The sequence below is a fragment of the Bremia lactucae genome, linkage group LG11, assembly GCF_004359215.1.
Source record: "Bremia lactucae strain SF5 linkage group LG11, whole genome shotgun sequence".
NCBI lineage: Eukaryota > Oomycota > Peronosporomycetes > Peronosporales > Peronosporaceae > Bremia > Bremia lactucae.
In genome coordinates this window covers 2,240,144-2,259,603 of record NC_090620.1, presented here as the reverse complement: position 1 = coordinate 2,259,603, position 19,460 = coordinate 2,240,144, and positions in this window count along the sequence as shown.

The window sequence follows — 19,460 nt, the reverse complement described above, 5'->3', positions numbered from 1 at the left end:
TCAAAGGCTCGTCTAAACGAGTGACCTTTGGATCAGTCTATAATGAAGAGGACAGGCCATCGAACGAGTGTTCGAGGCCGTCAAAGACAAAATTGCGCAGGCATCCTCAGTTGAGATGCTTGGGCGAGTCTTTATATCTGACGAGGAGATAGTAAATCTCCCGGAGATGTCGCGGGATCTGTTCCTTATCGAATTAAAGGAAGGAAAGATCCACGAAATAGTCGCACCAGTTCCAGGAGAAAACTTGGTGGACTGTTGCTCGTCGTCCACAATGAACGAGAGCGTCCTAGAAACGGACAAAAAGAAGCGGTTCGCTGCTCAAGGCTGGGATGCCTTGAAAGAGACAGTCCGTTCTTTGAAGTTCTATGGAGACATCACGATGTGTTCTCAGAAGAAGTACCGAGCTGCCTACCAGTAGATAGGGGCATCGAGCACGAAATTGACCTCGCACCTTGCTCCAAGAATTGTGTGACGAGGCAATGGCCGTCGCCGAAAGAACAAGGCATTTTCATCGATGAGTTCTTCGACAAGCGAGCCAAGGTGGGACATGTACGTGAGAGCAAGTCGCCTCACTGCAGCCCGACCTTCTGTGTGCGTAAATGCCACAGGTCGATGGCGCGTGGTTCATGCTTACAATAAGCTGAAACACGGCGAACATACTGGTGCAAACGCCAATCCCCGCGAAAAGATAATGTGTTGAACTCCATGGGAAAGTCAACTATCTTTTCCGCGTTGGATTTGAAGGATGGCTACTATCAGGTACTCATGAGAGAGTCCGATGTAGCCAAAACGGCAGTAAGCACCCCAAGCGGTATGCTTTGGGAGTGGCTTGTGATGCCCCAAGGTTTGAAAAACGCACCAGCGACATTCAACCGAGTGGTGGCTCACGTGATGCGTCAGCACCGTGCCTACGCGCCTCATTACTTTGACGATGTATTCGTGCATAGTAGGGCCGAGGACGGGCTGAGCGCAATAGAGTCGCACAAGCGTCATTTAGACGCTGTGTTGCAGACTTTAAAGGACGCCCAATTGTACGTCAACTTGCAAAAGTGCGTCATAGGGGTCCCTGAGATACCTGTACTGGGCTGCATCGTTGGTACACATGGTGTACGAGCAGACCCAGACAAGGTAAAATCAGTAAAGGAATGGCCAATCCCACGGCATGTGAAGGATTTGCGCCAATTCCTAGGGCTCGCTAATTACTTGCATAAGTATAGCAAGAATTATACTGAGCAAACTAAATCATTATCTGATCTCCTTAAAAAGGACACAGAATGGTTTCGGTTGAAAGAACAAGAAGATGCGTTCACATCAGTGAAGCAGTCTCTTGTAGAGGCACCGGTCTTGGCATTGCCAGACGCGGATAAGCCCTTTAGCGTCGTCTGCGATGCAAGTAATTTTGCAATCGGCAGCGCGCTCATGCAGAAGGATGACGACGGCGTTGACCGTGTCATCTCTTATCAGTCCCGGCTTTTAAAAGCCGCGGAACTGAATTACCCAGTGCATGACAAAGAGTTATTTTCAATAAAGTATGCTACTGTCAAGTTTCGTGTGCACCTACTGGGCACCGAACCATTTGTGGTTTATACGGATCACGCATCACTGCGGACCGCAATAAACTCACCGCACCTCTCGCCTAGAATGGCAAGGTGGCTCACATTCTTCTCTGAATTTAATTTCAAAGTTGAGTATAAGCCGGGTAAGTCGAATTTCTTGGCTGACGCTTTATCGCGCAGACCAGACTTTGAGGTTAGACACCAGGAAAGTGTGTCTAGTGCGGAAGCACAATTTCAGCCGTCAACGTGTAGCGGAGCTTCCGCGCTCCTAAAGTCAGAGGAAGACTTTTAGACGTAGAGAGTCTCTTAGTGCTATAGAACAATTGGGTTTAACAATTCAGGGAGTCGTAGAAGCTATTACAGTTTAATGAATCCTAGATCAAGGGATTCAGGGTTTGTAGAACCAAGTGGCAACTAGTGCCCAAGAGTATGTACTTTGTATAGGCTTTTTTCTCTTACAGATCAATGCGCAAGCCTGAGGAAGGCACCAGACGCTTTAATATCAAAAGAGGAACTGAACTTTTTTATCTAATCAAATCTTTAACCTCACCCTAGCTAATTTAAAAAAGATTTCAGCCGCCAAATTCCTATCTGACGGCTGCCACATCTGTTACACATAAAAATGGGATTTTAGTAATTATCTAATTTTAAATTGAACAAAAAAGTATTTTGTTCATAAAGTAAATTACCACAACAACGGTTCACCAACCGATATGTGCCCCATTACACCTGGCGTACCTTTTACCGTTGGGCGATGGACCTTCCACTCGGGACCACGGATCACTATGACCGACTTTTGTCTGCCAGTCATGCAGTCAGGCTAGCTTATGCCAATGCACTTTAATAGTAAGTTCTGACCAGCCTTAGCTAACATAGCGCGCCTCCGTTGGTTGGTTTTGGAGTCAGGCTATTAAATCAATTTGTACAGGAAATTATGAGTCAAACTTTTTGGCGACGTGCATGCGCCAATCAGCCAGCGACGGCATGTGATTGTTGCTGTCTGAACAATACCAACTGTTTAGCGCCTTGTTCTCTCAACACGTCTGCCTGTTGAGAGCCTTGCTGGCGAAGCAAGATTACCGAAATTTAGACTCCATGGGTTACCCTGTGAATTTGTCTCAGATCGAGACTCTAGATTTTCGGCGGAATTTTGGCAAATATGTTCAAATCATTTGAAACAGTTAAAAATGTCAACTTTTGATCATCCTGTAACAGATAGTCAGACGGAGGGGGCAAACCGTATTTTGGAAGAGATACTTCGCGGATACGTCAACTCTTTTAAGAGTTGGAGCGATTTTTTGCCGATGGTAGAATTTGCCATCCATAATTCAGTGCACGCTTCTACAAAGCATACACCGTTTTTCGTGAATGGCTTACGCCACCCTCATATACCTACCCTGTTTGAAAGTAACTCTTATTTAAGGGGGGAGGGACTCGCTCGAGCAGTGAACCTTCTAGCTCTTGATAATCACGCATTAGCCCCTGAGGTCAATGCGAAGGATACCAATATCGAGTTAACAAACATTGAAGTGGAAAAACTCAGTAATAACAACAGTGCTATTACCAACTTAGACAACGATGTTGAAAGAGGTAGCATCAAAAACAATACTAATAATGAAAATGATAATACTCTCAATACTTAATATCTCCGCAGTGCGAGCCGGTCGCACTGTAAACAAAAGTATAACCGTATCAGCAGGTGATTTCCTGCTGGCTAGAGAACAGTGGTCGGTTTTCGTCCAGTAGTCCATCGCTAATGCGGTTGGCCGACAGAAACAAAACTCTAACAAAAATGGAAGAGCAAACATGCTTTTATGTAAAATTAATGACCTAGTCCTACTGTCTACGGTAAACCTACCAAAGCACGTCTCCGCCCGTACCATCGGTACGAGGCTTCTTATGATTCCGGATTACACCGGAACGGTCAAGGGCCACCCGCCAAAGCCTATGGTTCCGAGCCAATGATTTATTGTCTCGGAACAGGGTCTAGTTCTCTTGAGCCAGAAGATTTAATCTTTCATCCAAGAAAGAGATCTTCTGACGAGCTGTCAACAGCTCGTTTTAGAGGGACTGATGTATCCTTTCGTTCGCCAGTTGTTCAGTCACAATCTGCGCACAAGTTTTTAACCGGTCACGAGAAACATCATCGACCGTCACCGCTAACACGAGGCGATGGGATCGCTCGTGATCAAGAGACTCCCTTAAATAGTAAGAAGTGTGATCTAAATCACGATATTGATTCGGGTTCGCCAAGCGAGGGCGGACCCGATATTTCCTCTCCCTCCTCATTCATTGATGGATTCAGGTGGTGAGAAGCGCTTTCTTGAACCACCGTGAGGCAAAGGGGGTTCGAACGAGTTACCTCGCTCGTTGGCGAGGGTACCCACTCTCGCCTGATAGTTGGGAACGTCGTCCCAACTGATTTCATACTTTCCGGGTTTCGTCTTGCAGAACGACGAGACTTATCCTCCTCGGCAAAAGGTCCATCGGAGAAGAGCGCTTTCCGCGCTCGTAAAAGGATTGGAGGTTCTCAATCGCTTGACGCATCTCGTCATAGTTGAGAGTCTTCCAATGAGGATCTTTGAGGGAATATGCTTCGTTAAGGGCATGACCTGCACCCTTACAACCTCGTGGGCATGAGCCCCTCCACGAGAGGCAAGGAATGCCTGCCTCTCTAGACAAACGGTGCATCGGTCTGTTTCTCGAACCGTTCACGGAAAGCGTTTAGCTTGTCAAGCTAGACCACACGACCTATGTTTTGTTCATTCTGTACAAAAGCTGTCTAAGCTTTGAACAAAGGCTCAACATCCTTTACCCGTTTGCAAGTGTACCGATGCCGGTAAAACGCATCGATGAAGAATTCCGTTTCATCATCACCAGGCTTGTTAAGCCTGAATGAGTCGAAATACGGAATATAATTTTGGTCGCTGGTCATACCAGACTAATGAAATGAGGTTTCTCTTAGTGGGCTACCAAAGCCTCTTTTCAGGAGCGAACCGCAACGTATTGCAGCTCCTCTCGTGTTGGCTCATGGTAACGTTAATTTGGCCCTAGGAGCGATTTCTAGAATCAATCCTTTTCTGGTGATGCAAACTAGCACTACCAGCAACACTCTTCCTTTCGCGACCACTTAGTTCCTGGTGACGCACACTAACGTCACCAGAGTGGTCATCGCCCATGGAGTCATTTAATGATGACTCCTCACCAAAAGGGTCCAACGAGTTGAACAACCTCGTCATCACCTCCCTGGTCGTCACGTTAGAACTCAAATATTTACCAGAATCGTCCCCTGGTGATCCGGCGGCCTTTTCAGTAGCCACTGAGTCAGGCGATGCCGGTGACTTGGTCCAGTCACCTACAATTGGCGTAGCAGGTAACTTGTCCCAGTCACCCAATGTCATCAAAGATGACAAATTTCAGTCATCTTTGATGGGAGTAGGAGGTGACGTATCCCCTACAGTAGACGCATTAGCGTCCACTGTAACATTTGCCTCACTGAAAGCTACAATGATCGTCCGTGCAGCTGCCAGCTTAGCGGCTTCGCGGACCACGCGCATACTTATTCGTCGCCATCTTGATTTTGGTAATGCAATTAAAATCGGTATTTTGATGAAAACACAGCAAATAAAATCGGTATTTTGATTAAATTCATAATATGAAATTGGTATCTTGATTAAAACCAATAATGCAAACTACAAAGAGAGGAGGTGTGATTTCATGGTGTACGTTACATAAGTATTATCTCCAATAAGAGGAATAACACTAATTATTTAAATAGAGGAAATAAACAAAGAAGAACAAAATTATTATCTGTATTAATTTTGACTTAAATAGTTCCAATAATACCAAATTCGGTATTATTGATGCAATAAGACATTTGCTCTATAGATTGGTTGATTATAGTCTAAATCAACCCCGACAATCGTTCAAAGACACGATTGTGCGGTGACCATGGAGGCGCCATACTTACTTAGATATTAATATAATAAGTTCAGTAGTAGATAGAAGATCGTTACGTAGGAAATTAAATATATTAATGCAGTCCCAAGTTATAATCCTTTGAATGACCTTCGGCGTAGGCGGGCACGTCGTAATGCTGCCACACTACTTAGACACACACCCTAGCACAGAGAGGAAGCGGTTTAACCAGCTTCTCTTGCGTGCAGTGAGGTAGCTGTGGTGGGCGCGTTAGCGACCTCACCCAACGCACTAAGTACTTTGATTAAGTGTCGTCACGGGAGCGGTAATCCGGCTCCTCGTGCGCACTTATCAAGTAGGAAGTAGTTTTCAGACTGATTTATATACAATCGTATAAAATATAAATACCTATTTTTACCAATCAAAATGTCGTCTCTATAGATAACACTTAATATGTATTGCGAGCGTATCTTTCTAGATACCTCGCGTAACGGATGATGCAAGGCGATATCCCTTCTAATGTGAATGCACCCATGTGCATCACATACACAAGGGTTGGTCACAAATGTGCACCACACCCGAGTGCTGGGTCTAATTACTATAATTTTAATAATTGACCATCCCATTAAGTACACCAAGTGTACTTAACGGGGACTGTGTAACATTAGGGCAACTTTAGCCCGTTACACCATCCCCCCCGTTAAGAACGAATTTACATTTTTAAATTCGTCATAGAGGAGCGAGAAATTGCGAGCAGCTTTACGCGCCGCTAGTACACTCAACCACTCTAGCGACCTGTGTATCCATTCACGGCGCCAAAGATGCCACCTAAAAGCGGCCACGTTGGTGGGTCGTCTGCGAAGACGCCCACACAACCTCACACTAAGCGCACGCGCCGCGTTATTCGCCGACTGCGTCTAATGCCTTTGCCGGAACGCCGACAGCCACTGCTGCTGTCGCATTAACAGGGCTAAAGGATCCATCCCTCTTTAACAGTGAGGATGTTGATCCGCCGCTCATTGTCGACTACAATGAGTCGACACCGTTGCCGTCACCTCATTGTAGTAATGCGGACAACGAGCTCATGAGGAGTGATGATGCGGCATTATTGCCCATCCAAACTTCTCTCATGCTCACAACATGGAGACAGCAACATTTACGAATGCTGTCTCGTCGTCTGCGCTGGATAGCGCAGCGACAGGTAATAAGAGCGCTGCCCAAAAAGGCGCAGCCACTTCTGCGGTGGGTATAACCACAACCTTATGCTTAGGCCATAATTCATTATGGTTCTGACGTATCGGATTCGGAGCCTAAAGCTCCGCCGACGACATGTGAACGTGCTCAGTCGGTGTCACAAGCCAGTCATTTTGAGCGTGGCTATGTGACGAGCGACATACCAAAGATGCCACCTCCATCTAAATGGCCTCGTTTAAACGGGCCAAGAGCGTTATTCCTGGAGCGCGCTCTTGTAGACGCACATAATTATTATGGCGTTTTTAAATCATGGAAGGCTCAGGGAAAAACGCTTGGGCGTATTTTCCCGATCCCGGTCGTGTTGCGTTCAAATGAATCGCCCGACCGATACGAGGCGGAATTCCTGCGCCGCATTCATCCGCATTCCGATGCGATGAAACAGCGGTCGCAGCGAATTAATTTCGCCCGCTTGCGTGTGAAAGAAATCATGGGCGGTACTGTACCCCCTGTTTCTTCTCACAACGCTACTTCTGCTAATCCATTGAGACTAGCGAAGAGGCCTCAGCTGGTGCTCCTTTTCATAGGTAGCCACCAAGCCGGGCACATCAATACGTAGGGTATCGATCGGTTGCCAAGAGCCAAAACTCTTCGGGTAACCTTTCCATTGGACGAGGATCTGATACCCTTGCCTCACGGAGCGGTGGGCAAGCAATTTTTCAACAAGGAAGCGTTGATTCCCACCCGCATACATCAATGCAGGCGGCGCTCCGTAGGAGTGGCGATCTCACCCAAATAATTGCGGCTGCCTTACTTTCGTCCGTTCAGACACATGCGTTAAGCGCTGCTGAACGACGTATTGCGGATCTCGAGGGTCAAGTTTAGCGACTGACCTCGGATCTCGTTGATTTCCGAGCGAAAGCTCGTCAGGGTTATGAACGCCTGAAGACTCGCTTGGACCTTTTTGAAAGGATAATGCTAAGGAATCCGCGTTACTCACGTGATGTCCCTCGCTCTTCAAGTCCTGTTCGTCGTGCGAGGCATCGGTCCGATAGCTTTCGCCTTCACCGTCCCCCTCATCCGAACGACGCTCGACTCACAATCGGCGTCACCATCGATCTCCTTAGACGAATGGGGGTATAAGACCTCATTTGGGTCTACATACCGCTTCAAACGACCCACGTAAATACGAGGTGCATCTTCATATACGGGGGAAGGGTGAGCCTATAATTTAGGTCTCCAGCCTCTTTTACCACCGTAAAAGGCCCAATGAAACGCGGCAACAACTTCGTAGTACCTCCAGGTAATACAGAAATAGCATTTTAGGTAGGGTAGCAGTACTTAATAGTACTTTCTTACCCACTTTTAAGCGTTCATTATTTTTGCAACCATATCGGTCCACATATTCTTTTTGCTTGTTGTGTGCTTGCCATTGCATCATGGACTTTACGTGTGATGGCTAATCGCTCATCCTCAAAGCGTTGAGCCTCGCTCACGCTTTTAGCATCAAACTCGCCTATGATACCGCCAAGAGGTCGGTCATAAGGCGTAGTTTTATTGACCACTGCTTAACGGGCAGGATCACTAGGGCAAGTTTCAGTCTTTGAGATGATACCCTCATGATTCATCGTCATATTGACGAAACTATGTCCCTCTTTCGCACCGAGCATAGTGAGGGGCCCTCCCCCACTAAGACTCGGGCTGCGCACAAACGAGATTGGCGTCCGAGGATAACGCTGTCCGTATATATAAAACGGTACCTCACCCGTACTGGCGTGGACACTGTTATTTATAGCGAACTATACAAAGGGCAATTGCTTGCTCCACTCTTTGGGAGTTGCTATAGTGCGTAAGACATCCGCCACGACCCGATTGGCACGTTCTGTTTGGCCATCGGTCTGGGGATGATCTGCGGTCGACATGTGGAGCTTGCTACCAAGCAGCTCAAACACATGTCGCCAAAAACCAGACGTAAAACGTGGATCCCGGTCCGATACTATGGACTCGGGCATCCCGTGTAGTCGGTAAACATGATCCAGGAACAAGAGAGCTGCCTCCTTGCCTGTGATCGATGTCTTACATGGTGCTAAATGCACCATCTTGCTTAGTCTGTCTACAAAGACGACTAGCCCTGTCCGACCCTTATGATCGGGCGGCATGCCAAACATGAAGTCCAGACTTACTGACTTCCAACAGCTGGTTGGAATCGGAGCGGCTTCAGTGGCGCACTGCTAGACGGTGCAGGCTTAATGCACTGACACTGTTCGCAAGAGCGAATTTAGTTGGCTACCCATCTATATAGATGTGGCCACCAAAATTCCTCTGACACTCGTAAGAATGTCTTTTCACGGCCCAGATGCCCACTAGATGGCGCATCATACAGCTCGTGAAGGATCATCAACTTGAGATCTGTGAAATGAGGCACATAGATTCTCAAGGGATCACAAGGGAACAGCTGATGCCATAACAGGCCATGGCTGTAGCTAAAGCTATTTAGGTTAGCTTTCAGGTGCGACGGAGGGAAACCTTTCGTCTACTGAAGTGATCCAACAGCAGGCGACAGTGGTCGTCCTGACTATAGCTCTCTTTTATCTCAGAGGCCAATGAGCTCGTCACGTGGTATGCCTTCACGGCTGCCAATAACTGGTAGCACTCTAAGGCAATAAACGCCTGAGTATTAATAAGACTAAGACTTTACTAAAAAAGTTACCAGAACTTTCAGAGGCGCAACGCACACGGATCAAACATGTAGAGTTCTATATATCCCAGGGACCAGAGTTATGCATGCAAGGCTCAAAACCTTCATGCGATATGAATCCTCCCTGATCGAACAGGTTCAGGATCACCTTGCGGCATCTATGCCATTTCGGTATATTTCTGTACCTGGTTCAGAGCCTAAGGCTTGCCTTCTAGTTGTCAATGTAAAGACATTTGAAGGAAAAAAGCGAGAAAACCTCCCTTTTTGGATTAAGCAGATGGAGGTGTCCATTGACTCCGACTTGTTCTTAACAGAACGACAAAAGGTGGCTATGGCAATATTCCAAACTCGGAGATAGAGTCATGGAGTGGGTCGTGCAGCAACATAAACATTAACGACGCTTTTCCCTCATGGGATTCGCTGAAATAGCAAATGACAATCATATTTGCACCGCCTGATCAGACTTTTCGCATGATCACGTCATAGCTACTCGACAGGGTAAACGAACCCTTGGGGACTACGTTTAGGAGTTGAGAACTCTCATTGCATCTACCCAGTGCTAGAAGCAATTGTCGTAACAATCTTTATAAGGGGTCTCAATGTGGACGTTGCCCGAACGGAATCATTCCGACTCCATCCTGCTACTTTCGAAGAGGCAGTTGCCATAGCGCTACGCGCTGAGTCTGTCGTCAAATCTGCTCATGATAGCACGCCTGTTTATCGTACAAGCTCTTCGAGCACATCGGTATCGTCTAATCGACCGGGACCCATGAATTTGAGCCTCGTTGAGGAAGGAGGAGAAGCTCTTCAAGCTGTGGAACAGCATTAGAACATCAGTAGATGTTATATGTGCGGAAGCACGAAAAAAGTATATCCGGTCTGTCCTCTACGCAATACGCGTAAAGCTCGAAAGAGCACCAATTCCGACCTATACCAGAAATTTGGTACGGTGCGGGAAAACGTCGATACCCAGTAGGTGCAGGGCGCCCTACTGGGGGAGACCTAGGCTCTGTTGATTTTCTAGGAGGTGAAAGTGAACAAAACCTAGCCTCAGTTAGATCGGGGCGTAATGGCACGGGGCGTGAGTACAAGTCTGGCTTGGAATTCGCTCAGGTGACTGTGAATGGCTTTGATGAGCCATGGTCAATTTTATTTGACTCTGGGATATCTAAGAATTATGCTCGACGTCTTTCCCGTGTAAAAATTAAATGGAACGCTATCTCGTCCTTGAATTGGATTCGAAATATGATCTTATCCTTGGTATGGCCTGGCTTGCACGTTTTGAGCCATGGATCGGTTGGAGGTCTAAGACCTTTGGTGCAACTTGCAATGTTCCTAGCAAAGTTTTAGAGAGTCATGAATCCACTTTGATAATCAGCAAAACCACCATGGGCGCAAATCACTGACTAAATCTGTCAGCGTGTAGACATTGGAGTATCTGAGTTTATAAACTCCAATGTTGAAATCATTAATTTTGAGCCTGACTCAGCAAAAGGAGGTGGAACAGCCCGTACTCCGTCGATTAACACTCGTTGTGATATTGATTCCCTGAATGCTGAAAGCATTGAAGGCCTAATGCCGAGTCATCAAGGGTGTAATATCCCTGAGTAACGTGATTGGCACGTCAAAGTTTACCGTATTTGCGAGCAGTGCTCAAGTGTATGCGCACAAATAAATTTTATGCCAATGTATCCTAATGCATTTTTGTCGCACAAGATTTTCCTTTCTTAGGGTGCTTCATTGGGACGCGAAGCCTTAAAGCGGATCCCGATAAGGTATAAGCCATAGTTGATTGGCCGGTTTCTAAGAACTAAAAGATTTGCGTTAGTGGTTGGGTTTCACCAACTGTTTACACAAATATAGCGAAAAATTACGCTGATATGGCTAGACCATTATCTAATTTCCTTAAGAAGGATACGGATTAGAGCTCGACTAGCATCGAGCATAATGCTTTCAAGCAGTGAAGGATAATCTAATTCCCCTCGATTCTGGCACTGCCACATCCAAATTGGCCTTTCAGTGTCGTCTGTGACGCATCGGATTTTGCCATTGGCAGTGCTTTATTACAAACAGATGATGAGGGGCGTGAACGTGAATTTCCGTTCGAGTCTAGACAGCTTAAAGCTGCGGAAAAGAACTGCTTAGTTCACGACAAAGAGTTACTTGCAATGAAGTATGTTCTTTTAAAATTCAGAGCTCATCTGTTAGGCTCTAAGCCGCTAGTGATATAAAGATCACGCGTCGTTACGCACTGCGACTTAGTCGCCCCATCGCTCACAGAGAATGGCTGGATGGCTATCCTTTTCGCGAAATACAACTTCGAGGTGAAGTATAAGCCTGGCAAGCAGAATGCGTTGGCGGATGCGCTATCATGCAGGCCGGATTATGAGCTCTCTCATTTTACGACTATAATGTCGCCTATTACTGAATTGATCCGTTTGGCTTACGCCCAGGATGAACAGTATGTAGCTCTGCTACGAGCTATAAAGAGCACTGAATCGGGCTTTAAATTGTCGGCACGTTTGTGTGCAAGGTTAAATCGATTGTCTATCTCGGGAACAACCTGTTGCTTCATTGCATAGTTGCTGCGGATACTTCGCGCATCGTTGTTCCTCATTATGAGGATTTGAAGAACCGAATCCTCGATGAGGCGCATGATACTATCCTCGGTGGTCATCTCGGTAGGGAAAAGACCTACGGCTCTGTAAGCCAGATTTATTGGCGACTCAAGCTTACAAATGGGTCAGAACATACGTTCGCACATGCGAAACTTTCCGACGGGTAAAAATTTCAGCTCACACTGCTGCACCACTGGCAAGTCTACCCGTACCCACTGATGTTTGGAGTTCATTAGTATGGATTTTGTTTTCGGCCTATTAAAGGATTCAGGTCGATAACTACGACATAGTGGTCTTTGCTGACCGATTTAGCAAAATGGCTCATTCAGCGGCTGTGCTGGATACGATTGATGTGAAGGTACAACATAGATGTTCATCGATCGCGTGTTTCGACAACACGATTTGTCTGAGGCAATTGTCTCCGATCGAGATCCCCATTTTACAAAAAAATTCTGGAAATCGATTGTCCGGGTGCTTAACACCATTTTTGACATCTCCATAGCGGACCATCCACACCGATGGTCAGACTGAACGTGTCAATCGCGTCATTGAAGACATTTTACGCAGTGTGTGTGCTCAGACACCAATCGTTAAATAAAGTTAGTAATGCCTCGACAGGCTACACTCCGTTCTATAATAATGGTATCACCCACCCACGCGTTCCGTTAACAATACCACTACGTAGCTCAGGGCTTGGTAGGAGAGAATTAGCCGGCAGGCTTGCTGATATCAGCCCATTTGGAAACAAGTAAGCAAAATTCCGCGACACGATTTGTGTCGTAAGACATGTACGTGACGAGATGGCTAATAGCCAAAACAGACAGAAAGATAAAGCAGATGCCAAAAGCAGAAGCTGTATTAATTCTTATGCGGTCGGAGGCCTAGTCCTTTTAGACGCTTAAAATCTACCTATCAACTTGGTTTCTTCGGTCTACAAGAATAAATTGAGCGCGCGCTTTATTGGACCTTTTACGGTCGTGACCAAGAAAGGCCTAGCTTACACGCTTAACCTTCCAAGCAAGCTGCGTACAGACCCAGTGTTCTGCGTCGGCTTGCATAAGCCTTATCGGAACCCTTCCCACGTGAACGAGGCTTGCGCCGAATAAGACGGCCGTGTCACAGACTGCTTCATCCTCACCAGGATGTCCAGCTGGCTCTCTAAACAAAGTTAATGACGGTCCAGCGTTAAACAACGATTCTGAACCGCCTCAAAAGAGCCCTCAACGCGAGCAAGAAACCGCGAAGAAGTTGCACCTCGTGCTTTAGAGCACCAAATGCATCCGCCGAGATTCTGTCTCCCTCCCGCGCTGCTTGATGCGCGAAGGAACCTTTAGTTTCACGTGGAGAAAGTTTAAAGCGACGTCGTCGTAAGGGCTGAAACTAGTATTTGGTGAGATAGCTTAGGTACTCCTCTTTTGTAAACTTTAAGGAGTTTGAGGTAAAATTGCCCGCACGCCGTTGACGTTCGGTGGGAAGTGGGATTAGGTGGATCTATAGCCTCAGTGCGGCTTCGATGTATGAATGCACAGGCAACCAGAGCACTGAAATATTGCCTAGGTATATCCTCGTTTTGTGGCATAAACGCCGAACGGAACTGGCATTTGGCCTTAAGTTTGGCGAAATCTAAGCGAAGCTTCCTTTCCAAACGGACCTCCACCATTTCCGTAGACTCTCGTATACACCAGATTTTGCGGAGACGGCGGAGCCGATGGATATAGTTCTCAAACGAACGTCGTTTCCGCTTTTTAATTCCTTTGAAAACAGAACGATCGAAATTTTCCTGATTGAGGTCACCGAAGTCCCAACGGCCTGATCACGCAAAAAAACGCGACAGATACTGACCGAGTGTCATAACCTTTGGCTTAAGGTATCGCTCATGAAGAGCGTCGCGAACAGCGATTTAATCCGGCGTTTTCGCCTTTGATTCGGAGGTTCAGATGGTCAAACTGCGACCCGTGATCTCTTTGTGACGCTCTTCCACACTAAGTGGAGTGAATCGGTATTCACTGTGAGCATTATCTCCGCAGCGCAATGACGAGCTTGTTCCTCGATGAGGATTGCCAGCTCTTGCTCTTCATCGAGCGGATTCGTGATGATATTGGACCAAGAGTCCGGCGTCGGGTGCAATGTAGCTAAAACGCCCGGCACTACGTTCTAGGAACGGATTTGGAGACCGACGCGACTCGTCTACACGCTGAGGCGTATATGATACAGGATCTTCTGCCTCTTTCTCCGATGGAGTGTGATTCATATTGTCTACCTGCAGCTCATCGTCGGGGGAGTTGCTCGGAGTCGGTGACTCACGATTTGTTGTCATTCAACAAAGATATGCAAACACAACCAAACGGTTAGTTGATTATATTTCAACCTCAAAGAGAAAACAATGCGAATGTTTTCACTTGGTGTCAATAGTCTGATAGGAGAGGATGTAATTGGGTACACATCGGTTGGTGAACTGTTGTTGTGGTGCATTTACATTGTGAGTAGAATACCCTTTTGTTCTATTTGAAAATTAGATAATTACTTAAATCCCATTTAATATGTGTAACTTATGTGGCAGTCGCCAGAAATAAATTTGGCGGACGAATAGCATATAAATTAGCAAGGGTAAGGTTTCAGATTTTAGGTGAATAATGTTCAGTTTCCCTTTTGATATTTAAGCGTATAGTGCCTTCCTAAGGCTTGCGCATTGATCTGTGAGAGAAAGAATCCTTTCTAAGGTATATATTCTCGCCTGAATCCTTTGAACTAGAATTCACTAAGCTCTACATAGCTAAAATAGCTTGTACGACTCATTGAGATGATAAGCTTATTAGTTTTATAGACCTAAGTGACTCGTTGAGTCAATAAGTCTTCCTCTGAGTTACGGAGCAAGCTAGCTCCGCTACACATGGGAACCAGCTCATTCGGCATTTTCTGCTGGGTAGATATGCAGAAAATCAACAATTGCGGACAAGATTGATATTTACAACTTAAAGCAATCGAATGCGACTCCTCGTTGCGAAGGTTCGTCGAACGAAACGATGACATCGAGGCTCGCCGCATCGATGACGATGCGACGATACCGAAAATAGGCATGTACACCTTTCGCTAGTACATCTTCAGTATCTTGCTGAATCTGTCTACAAAAACAAGGATTCCATTGTTTTTGTGGTCGTCTTTCCGCTACAATCAATAGCTTTCCCAAAAGTAGGACCTTTCTTAGTATTAGGCCGCTTACTCTGGTGGCGTTGACAGACACACCACGTACTAGCTAATCTACACTGATAAAAGTGAAGTAAAGGTGTCACTGAATACTCTACGTACATGACGTGCAGAGGAAGAGTTTTAAAATCAGAATAATTCTTAGCAACTAAAGGTCAATACTAAGTAGACTTAACTTAGGGAAAAGTAGAAGTGTGTTACTATAATCAAATTCGTACGTATTGCAATCTTCCTTTTTATTAGTTTGAGAATGTATTACGACTCATCGCTCACCGCCCATTCGCGCGTCCAACAAACAAGTCTTTAGAACAGAATTGTCGTGTTGCCGCTACAATATTACCATGTATGGTAATATTGGCAGTGTTTAGACTTTATAATAATATTAGGGAGCCGTCTGTATTGAATAAAACGTCGCATACAATATTTTCCTTGCATGGGTCGATCCACCGCATCCAAAAATCAACAGTTATTCCTTCAGAATCGTCTTTAGATCGTTCTTTTCGTCTTTGACCCCCCCCGCCCTTAAATTACATTAGGGAACCGCTGTAACCGCACGCCCTTCATCTATATGAGAGTTATGTAATGGGCTGACTACATCAGAAACCGTGTTTTCGTTTGGCGATGTTAAATGTATTGTTTTAACAGAAAAGAAAAAGCCAAGAGCGCCCGCACTTGATTGGCAAGTCATAAAAAAACGAAAAGAAAGAGCAGCAGATCGAGCTCGCGAGAGCAGCTGAGCTAGAAATTAATAGGATCTGAATAGCAGAGTAGTCACCTAGTCGGGAAGGGGGTTTCTTAGAAGTATATAAGTCATTCAGAAAACCTGCCTTGCCCTCGGCTAGCTAGCCCAGAAGAAGCATTAGGAAGGTCATCCATGAGCCATTATATATCTGCATCTCAGCTACTGCTGGAAACCCACAATCTGTAGTTTCTTGAATAACGATGATAATAAACGTAACGACAATATTTGAGCGTCCACTACGTATCCATCGTCAACGCTCCTCCTCGACTAGATTTCTTTTACGTTTGTCTTCGCCACGAGAAACTAAAAATTCTTAGTCGAAATTGCCTGGTCAGAAAATCGGCGAGTTGGAGTCGAGTATCAATATACTCCAACTGAATTACTTTGGCCTTGATTTTGATCGCGAACAAATGATAACGAATAAATATCAATGTGCTTCGTCGACTTTAGTATCCATCGCTCTTAGCAATAGCAATAGCAACCGCACTCGAATCATATTCATACCCAATGACTGGATCTTCGATCTTGACCTTCATTTCCATCAATAAACTATTTATTCACAACACTTCTTGGATGCATGACGGAAGCGCCACGTATTCATTTTCCGCAATACTTAAAGAGACACTGTTTCAAAGCTTCGACTTAAAAATGACTGGAGAATCATTGACCATCACCATGACTCCAGACGTCGAACGTCGATTATCTTTCAAATCCCTAATCTGCATCACTAAGTGCACTCAGCTTTTGCTTACCCGGCTTGCTACAATAGCAGATTCAATTCGTTGCAGTCGCACACGATCAGCTGCATTCCAGTGCTCTTCACTTGGTTTCTCCAAATGTCGACTCAAACGAACCACTGCAAACGCAATATCTGGTCTTGTTCCTGATGCCACATAGAGAAGTAATCCCACCAGAGGTCGATATGAACAATTCTCCATTTCGGGTCCTTTTTCTCGCGCTTGAGCATGACTTGCCTTCCACACTTGGGTTGCTCACCACTTTCGAGTCGACTTGGTTAAATTTTTGACCTTTCTGTCAATGCACGCACTTTGGCTAATCTTGAGCTTTTTCGTATGCTGATCGTACGTCACTTCAATGCCGAGAATAAATTTAAAGTTGCCTAGCATCCTTAGCTTGAAATGACCTGCAAGTTCATTTCCAACTTTGTCGATTGAGCCAGCGAATTACCTTTGATTAGCATATAATCGACATACAAAGTAACGAAAGTCCACGAATGATTTCCATCGTGACGGACGAATACGCACGGGTTCGCAACACATGGAACTAAGCCCATTTTGCGGATAACACTCGTAATGGTCTTGAACCATGTTGCAGCAGATTATTTTTTGTACGTAGTAATTTCGATCGAGGTCAATACTTGACTCGCGTCCATGTCAACACCTTTAATCGCAGAGATGTATACATGTTCTTCCAATATTCCATGTAGGATGGCCGTGTCAATATCATACTGGCGAAAAGTCATACCGATTGACGACACACTGCCAGGAAAACACGAATGGAATTCATGTTTGCGACCGGAGAATATGTGTCGTAATAATTCACACCATAGGTTTGTTTATGACCCATCGCAACAAGCCGAGCCTTGAATCAATCGGTTTTTCCATTTCTATTCTGCTCAATCGCGAACACCCACTTGGTTCCAACCTTTCGACCGGAAATTTTCTTCGCCCCACTCCGTGCCTTCTTTTGATTCAATGCATGTAGTTCAGTCTTGATCGCGTAACTCAACATTTTGGATTGAGGAGAACGTATAGCACCTCGATATGCCAGTGCCTCACATGCGATGCAATAACGTTTTGGCGCACGTTACGCGTCATTGTCACTCTTTGCAGGTACAATGACATCAGAATTATGTACGGGAATCAGTGCTTGCGAATATTGACCAGGTAACGACGCAACCGGTGCATTGTATCCACAATATCGAGATGGTACCAAATATGAGCAGTCATCAATAGTACCCAAGCCCCCTTTGAACAAAATGGTTTAGTTCGTATCCTTTCATAATTCGGCTCCATGTAAACGTCGTCGATATCAAATGCAGGGTAAGAACAGACAATAATATCATGACATGGACTCATTTAGTCAATTTCGCTAGGAGGTGAAGTAGGCGGATTGGTACCAATATGATCCACCACTATCGGTTCACTTTCACTCCAGGTTGATCGACGTCATCTTCATTGTCACAATGATAAACATTTTGAGTGATATTTCTATTAACAACAACTTCCACATACTTAGACTTGGGTAGTTCTTGAAATATCACTGACCTCGTGATTTCCAGTCGTTTTGAGTCAGACCTTCAAACACGATGGTCCTTCCCACCATGAGCGTAGCCCAAAAACAGTGAAATGTCTTTTTATATAACTTTGTCGTTTAGCTTTATCGATGTGCGCGTTCCCTTGGGAGCCGAAAACTCGCAAATGCGATAGGTTTGTATTCGCTTCAAATCAAACCTCAAACGGAGTGGTCGAGTGCGAGGCTCAGGGTACACGATTCGTAAAAAGCCGCAATATATATGGCTTCAGCCTACCACTTCTTCTCAACCTTCATGTAATTCATCATTGACCGTGCTCGTTTCGTCAGCGTCCGGATCTTCCGCTCAGCCATTCCATTTTGCTGTGGCGAATATGAAACTGTCGCTTGGTGCATAATTACAGCCTCTCAACACACTTGATCCTGCTCTTGCTTCTTCTGACTTGTGCCCATATATTCGCCACCATTGTCGGTGCAAATACATTGAGTCTTTGCATCTTATTGATTCTCCATCATCGAATTGTACTCGACAAATTTTATTGACCACGTCCAACTTATGCGCAATATAATATGCAACGACATATCGCATAAAATCGCAAAAAATGTAGCCTCGAATTTTTCTTTACCCTGTGACTTGGTCTCCATGGGATCCATCACGTCACTATGATTTACTTGAAGTAGTGAAGTTGACTTCACTTCACCGAAACTTGACTTAGGAAATGGCTTAACTGACGACTAGCCAGTCAAACAACCTTCACATACGTCATCTTGGTCTTCAACACGGCAGACTTATGTTCCGTCTTAGATCGTTCGACACAATTTTTGAGGGTTTTCAACGCCTTCATTTGCAGATTTTCTAATCGAGCGTGCCATAAGTTTGGACTCGCAGGTTTGGCTCCACCGTGTACCTTTTCACTCATGTTTGCAGACTGAACTTGTTCGCATTCGTGAGCCAACGATTCCCCCTTCTGGGTCACTTGAGTCACCACTTCATTTTCATTCCTGCTCTCGCATGTGGCATATTGGAAAATTGTGTGTAACCCTTTAGCAGACAATGCAGGGATCGACAGAAGTCTACAATGCAATTTAGGAACGTAGAGCACGTCTTCGACACGGATTGGCTATTGGTTATTCAATAAGAATCGTATCGTCCCAATTCCAGCTGCCGTAACTGTTTCTCCATTCGCAACCGAAAGTTTAACCCACCTGTTGAGTGATTGAATTTTCAGACACTCATCCTTGAATGGACACAGGTGACT